Source organism: Pongo abelii, chromosome 2 (assembly GCF_028885655.2).
Source record: "Pongo abelii isolate AG06213 chromosome 2, NHGRI_mPonAbe1-v2.0_pri, whole genome shotgun sequence".
NCBI lineage: Eukaryota > Metazoa > Chordata > Mammalia > Primates > Hominidae > Pongo > Pongo abelii.
In genome coordinates, this window is record NC_085928.1 from 84246835 (window position 1) to 84253666 (window position 6832).

General features: G+C 37.7%; 1 long non-coding RNA gene across 1 annotated transcript in view; it reads right to left on the bottom strand.

Annotated features, from left to right (window-relative positions):
• The window catches only part of LOC129058552 (uncharacterized), a 71438-nt gene extending 65457 nt beyond the window's left edge, over nucleotides 1-5981 (bottom strand). Inside the window, exon 1 of the long non-coding RNA XR_008523722.2 lies at nucleotides 5660-5981. This is a non-coding gene — a long non-coding RNA (uncharacterized LOC129058552). The remainder of the gene's footprint in view (nucleotides 1-5659) is intronic.
• Nucleotides 5982-6832: the final 851 nt, after the last annotated feature.

The following is a 6832-nucleotide window of genomic DNA, read 5'->3' on the forward strand; positions in this document are numbered from 1 at the left end:
GTTCTGGTCAAGGTCTTCAAGAGGCCTTTAAGAGCTTCCACTTTGAATGTAGAAAGCCAGATGCCACGCTCTAAAAAAGCTTGGGCCAGAATACTAAATGATGAAACACCACATGGAGAAAGAAGGACACATGGTGAAGTTCAGAGATGCAATGTGGGACAAGTAAGTAGCATCTTCTTGTAGCTCCCAGCCCAGCCCACCCCATATGGAACAGAAGAACTGCCCAGTTAAGCTCTACTAGCATTCCTAATGTAAGTACTGTGAATAATAATAAATTATTATCTTTTTAAGCCACTAAGTTTTGGGGTGCTCTGTTATTCATCAATATATAACTTAAACAAGGGCAGGAGGGATAAGAGAATAACCATAGACTTCCAGGTAACTTTTAAAATAAAATATTTCATTGAAGGAATGAATTTCTATTGGCCCAGGATTATCTCTTCCCTTCAGTGAAATTTCAACAGAAAAAGCTCTCTTACTGAAACATTGTAGCAAAGAGAGAGAATGCACACAGATGAGAAAACATTGGTCTAGCATTCAGAGTTCTGGCTCCAGCCCAGGCTCTACCACTCAGTGAAACAATGCTGGATAAAGCAGTTCACCCTTTGGGCTTCCATTTTGTCATCAGTAAAATGAAAAAAAGTGGCTAAGTGGGTCATTTGGCCTAGGATTTAAAGCCTTAGGTGTAGATGCTGAAACATGAACTCTATGTATTGTTTTACATGTAATCGGAGAAAGATACTCAAGGATGGATAATAGATAACGTTCTCCACAAAACTTTAAATTTATGTCTCATTATCTGAACTCACGGCCTGTGTAATGTGGTGTTAGTATTTGTTTTTATAACTTGTGACCAATGCAATTATGTTGCATTGTATTTTGTATGCTGACTAAATTTTAATTTGAAATTTTCAAACTTTAAAAATGTTGTAAATGTTGTAACTGGTTTAGGTATTTCTTTATTTCTAACATTTTGGAAGTCTTAGAAGATAGGACTGATCTGTACCTCTCCTAAGCTGTAAGAAATCCTAGGTGTTAGCTATGTTGTCTCTAGGATCCCTTTTAGCTCTGCAAGTTGACTGTCACCCAGGTTTTCTTTCATTATTGCACCTACAGAATAATAAAGTACATATTGAATATAATTTGTAATTTTTCTGATGTCTTTTTATGGTACCAAGACATCCTTCTGAACTAATAGGCTTCATCAGAAATAAAAGTTTGTCCCAAGAAATCAAAATAACTATACAGAATGTTTTATACGTCTTAGTGGTGTTAACAAAATGTTTGCCCACTTTATGTGGGCAACTTACTAACTTACTAACTTTACTAACTTTATGTGAGCTAACTTACTAGCCATAGGCAGTTCTTAGACAGGTGTCTTGTGTCTGTGTGTGTGTGCATGAACACATGTGCACAATAAACAGGTAAGTTACCAAAATCATAATAGTATTTTAACCCCAGTTATATGAAAAATTCAGCTTCTCCTCCTCTCCTGCAAAAAGACAAAAGAAACAGAAAGAAAAAAGAAGCTTTTAACTTTGTAAAAAATTAAGTACCCAAGAGAAGAAAGAAAAAAGATAGTAAATATATAAAATATGCAAATTAAAGCAGTATAATACCATTATCACCTGTCAAACTGGCAAATTAAAAAAATTAATTCCCAATGAAGCCAAAATAAAGACATTTTCATTCTAAAAGACTAAAAGAATTTGTCACCAGATACTTACTAAAAAAATATTAAAAAGTATTCTTTAAGCCGAAGGAAGATTATCCCAGATGAAAGAACAGAAATACAAAAAGAGTAAAGAGCAAAAAAAAATGGTAAATATGTGATGTGTCAAAATGAATACTGAATGTACAAAACAATAATACTAATGTCTTAACTGGCTTTTGTAATATATAAAATTAAAATACACAATGTCATATTAATCAGTAGAGAATAAATAGCATTAAAGTGGCTATCACTAATGTTCATAATAAAGTTAAAAGTCCTAATATTAGACTTTGATATGTCACAGATAGATTTAATAACCATGTAAATACCAAAATAATATAAGTAAAACTTTCAAACTCCTAGAGGAAAGCATGAGATAATAAAAACTCTTCAATATAATTTATCCAAAAACATAAAAGAGAAAAGAAAAAGAAGAGAGGATAGGCTAGATAGATAGGAGACACTCTGTAATATATCAATAATTACATTAACTATAAATGTACTAAATGCTCCATTTAAATGACAAAGACTATCCAACTGGATTTAAAAACAAAACAAAACAAACCCCTATACACTGTTTAAAAGGCATTAAGTATAATGGTTGAAGGCAAAATATTTTTAAAAAGGAAAAAATATATGCCATATAAACTAACAAAATGGAAACTGTGAAATAAAACAAAATATATTTTCAGTCAAAAGTACTACTGGAGTAAACAGAGGCAAATAAATAACAAATATTTACTCACCAGGAAAATGCAGGAATTCTAAATTTGTATGCACCTAACAACATAACCTCAAAATACATGAATCAAAAATTAACAGAATTATAACAAGAAGTAGGTAAATCCACAGTCATAGTAGGATATTTTAACATCTATTTCTCTGCTACTATCAGGCCAACTGAACAAAATCAGTATAGATGTAAAAGATCTGAAGAATACAACTAGCAAACCCAATTCAAAGCAAGTACATAGAATACTGTCCCAAACTAGATAAGGCACATTCTTCTCAGGCACATGTAAAATGTAACCACAATTGATAAGAGGCCATGAAGTAACTCCTAATAAATTTCAAGAGGTTGGAACCATATAGAGTATGTTCTCTGACCTCTAGCAACTAAATTAGTAATCAAAAACAAAAAAAAGTAGAAAATCCATATGCAGTACTTAGAGTTTAAGAAATACATTTTAGTGGCCTCTACTTCCAGCTATGACAGAGTTGCTGGTTGATAATAATCCTCTTCAAAAATAACCATAAAACTGGATATAAGAATAATGATGATGACTAAATGTAATTCTGCCACTGTTGGTAAGAGAATTATAAGCGACTTGGTGGTTGGCTTTTCTTTGTGTTTTTATATATTCTCTGAGTTTTCTAAATTTCCTATTAGTCACTTTTCGTAAATTCAACAAGAATTACCTTTTCACTCAGTGACGATAAGAAGTTATTACAAATAAGCTGTCATTAATTTTTTTAATTAGTTATGTATTTAATCAGTAGTTGTTATTCTCATATGGGGGCCTTCAACGCTGTTTGATGTTATTAAAAATCTACTACTTCTTTGACCCAGCAGTTCCATTTCTACAAATGTATTTCCCCAAAACACATTCACACATCTGTCCAAAGGTGGATATGCAAGAATATATACTGTATACAGAGGTATATTCTGACCTTTTATTTACAGAACACTAGACTTAAATGTCCACTTACAAGGGAATGGTTAAACTGTGATACATCCATATAAAGAAGACTCATGCAGGCATTGACCAAAAGTAAAGTAGGTCTCTATACTCTGATATACTGTATGTCTTTGGTTAACTCTCTTTGTTTACAAGCAACAGAAGTTAATTCTGGCTTATGCAAGCAAAACAAAATGAATTGGAGCAATACGAGTTGATCCACAGAATGGACAGGAGGCTGGAGAGCAGAACAGGAATCGGCTACCCTAGACCACTGGGCATCAGGTATTGCTCCATCATCTTGTCTGGATTCTGGTAATGCCTTTCAAATATTGTTCTGATCCTGAGTAACTCTGGATCTGGTTGAGATTCAGTCTAGAGAGAAATAAGCTGGGTTGCATACCTAACCATTGGCTACTTGAGGACAGGGGACCTGATTTACAATCCCACAAGAAGTATGCAAAATTAGAAAGTCGTGATTTCACCAAAATAAAATCAAAGTGCTATTTAAGGGGGAAAGTATGCTATACAGTAGAAAATGCATCCTCTACATACTGTTAAAAGAATAATGCAAAACCAAAAAGTGTACACATAGTAAATCACCATTTATGTTTTTTAAAAATGGGAGAGAATACATATTACATATTCTTAAAATGTAGAACATATTCTTAAAAAAAAAACAAAACACTAGAAACAACCATAACATTGTATCTCCCATTAGGCCCTAAGTTCCATGAGGGCAAGAAGTGTGTCTGTCCCATTCATTTCCGTATTTCCAATGACTAACACTATGTCTTACACACAGGAGGCATATAATAAATAGTGGCAGAGTGAATAAAAGGATGTAATTCTACAAAGGAGAAGAGGGATACTAGAGAGAGAGACTTACTTTTCATCTTTTAATTTTTTTCAAGTGCCTGAAGTTTTTATGCAATTAAAAAGGGTTAAGGATAATTCATAAAGACAACACATTTTTAGGAGGCTCAACAATTCTTTAAGAAGTTTGGGGATTGTTGTTATCAATGACCCACCACATCACCCCTCTTCCCTAAACCGCTTCATTGTGTATGTGCCCATACAGAGAGCCAAGCAGAAAAGGGCTCATCGTCCAGTGGAACAAACCAGCTCCGGCAGGAGAAGCTCCCCGTCCCTGCAGTGCACACACGGCAACACAGCTTCTCCAGGGCCTCAGGAAATAATGACTTAAGGAAAGATAAATAGTCAAGGGTTATTTGGTCATCAAGCTGGGGCTCCAGCTCTTTAGAGGTTTGCACTGATAGCAAAAACACTGTTGAGTGTCTAAATAATTTGAATGATATTAATACAAGACCCCAGAAAGAGGAAAACAACAATAGCTTGATGACAGCAAGCTGACAATGGGAAGCATTTTGTGGGCTGAGATGATTGTAACAGCAAACAATGGTGATATTGTCCTTCTGGTGTTATTGTGTAATGCTGTAATTTATGGATGAAGTGGAATTTCAAACAAAATAAACAGACTTGAATTTGTTAACTAATACAGTAAGCATAGAACATTCTGTTATGTGAAAAGAGAAATGTTTTATACACTCCTGCTATTTGCTAAACAGAAATATGTTTATATTTGGCATAACGTCTTGCTTTTGGTTTTGCTAGCTTTTTGAGAATATCCTTTTTCATTTAATCTTGAACACAGATACAAAATGTGGGTGAAAGAGGAATGTTGTCAATATATATCATTGTACCATTATATTATAGTTCTATAAGTTAAAATTACAACAATAATAACTTTATCACAGGTGAAACGGGACAGGTTCCCTTGTCCCCCTCTCAGGGCGTGTGATGGGAGTGTGGCTCGTTTCTTCAGCGCCCCGCTGCTCAGACCTCTAGAGGAGCATACAGACAGGCAGGCTGTGGGGCTCCGACCCCACGACAACTAGGGGTGACTGTTTACAGCTCCCGAAGCCCCAGTGGACGTGTGTGCTCCTGAAGCCCCAGCGGGCGTGTTACTGGGTGCTCTCTTAGTTTGCCGTCTACAGGCAGCTTGTGTTAGCTCAATTGGACCCTCTACCTTATGGCAAGGACAGAGGGCTTTCTGTATCCCCGGATTTCTTGCCTTGGTGTACCAGAAAAATTGGTCACACGTGGCTTGGAGAATGAGTGCAAAGTTGTATCGAGTGGAAGTAGCTCTCCGGTGATAGGGGAACGAGAAGGGAGATGGTTTTCCCCTGGAGTAGGGCAGCTCGGCGGCCCCAGCTCTCCTCCCACTGCCCCAGCCAAACTCCACCTTGTCCCGCTGGTCAATGGCCTGCCGGTGCCTGTCTGTGTGCTCTTCCCCCAGCGGGCTCTCGATGACCAGCCACCTGTGTCTTCTTCCCCGGATGTGTTCCTCACGACGTCTAGCGACTTCAGTGTGTCTGCGGGCTAGGGCCTGCGGGGGGTGGGGGGGCGGTTTTTATAGGCCCAGGTTGGGGGCGTGGCCGGCAAGGGTAGGCTTGGAAAATGCAACATTTGGGCGGGAAAGCAGGAGCGCCTGTCCTCACCTAGATTCATGGGGGTGGAGCCCTAGCCAGGGACCCACCTTCCTCTACCCCTCACTTCCCTTCCCCACTTCCGTATCATTTAAAGGGACCACGCTCTTCCCTTCCCGGTACTCCCGTATCACAAGTGGGCTATGATATCATGTTGAACTATTTGGTTGCAGTTACAATTATAAAAGAAAAGCTACTTCTCTGTAAACTATAAAAAGCAGGTTTTTATCTCACAAAGGATTGTTAATAATAAATGACTACTATTTATGGAGCCCTTGGATTCACAAGAAGTGAGTAACCAATGACAAATTACGTATCTTATGCCTCAGTGCTGAGAATAGTGCCTGGCACTTAGTAGGTACTTAGTAGATATTTGTTGAATAAGTAAATACTTGTTCTACAAGCAAGGTATTGCTTTAAGTCATGGTTACATCTGTCAAAGACAAAACTAAGTTTGAGACAAAATGAACAAAGGCTGTTTATTCATAAATTGATGGCGAGGGAACCCATCTGCTGTCACTTTCGTTTCAGCAGGGTTCCCGGGTGTTAGAGAGGAGAGTGATTTTTATAGAATAAAAAAGGATAGGCTGAGACAGCCTCTGACTGCTGAGGGTTCCATAAAGGTGAGATTTCTGGAAGCCAGGATGACTTTCTAATTGATCTTCAGGTACATTTGACTGCCCTTGGTTGGCTGGGAGGGAGCAAACAAGCAGTCTGGGGACATTCTGGAAATGAATGCTAGGAACAGAAGGTTTTCCGTGGCCAGCCATTTCCTGGAACATGTAGTGCTCAACGGGGTGCCTTTTTTACAGTCAAACTGTCAGGATGGTCCTTTATGAGAAGCTGACTGCTTGGGCCAGTTTCTAACATCTGGGTTCTCTCCCCGACTTCATTCTCTCTCTCACTCTTGCTCTCTCTCTCTCTCAAAA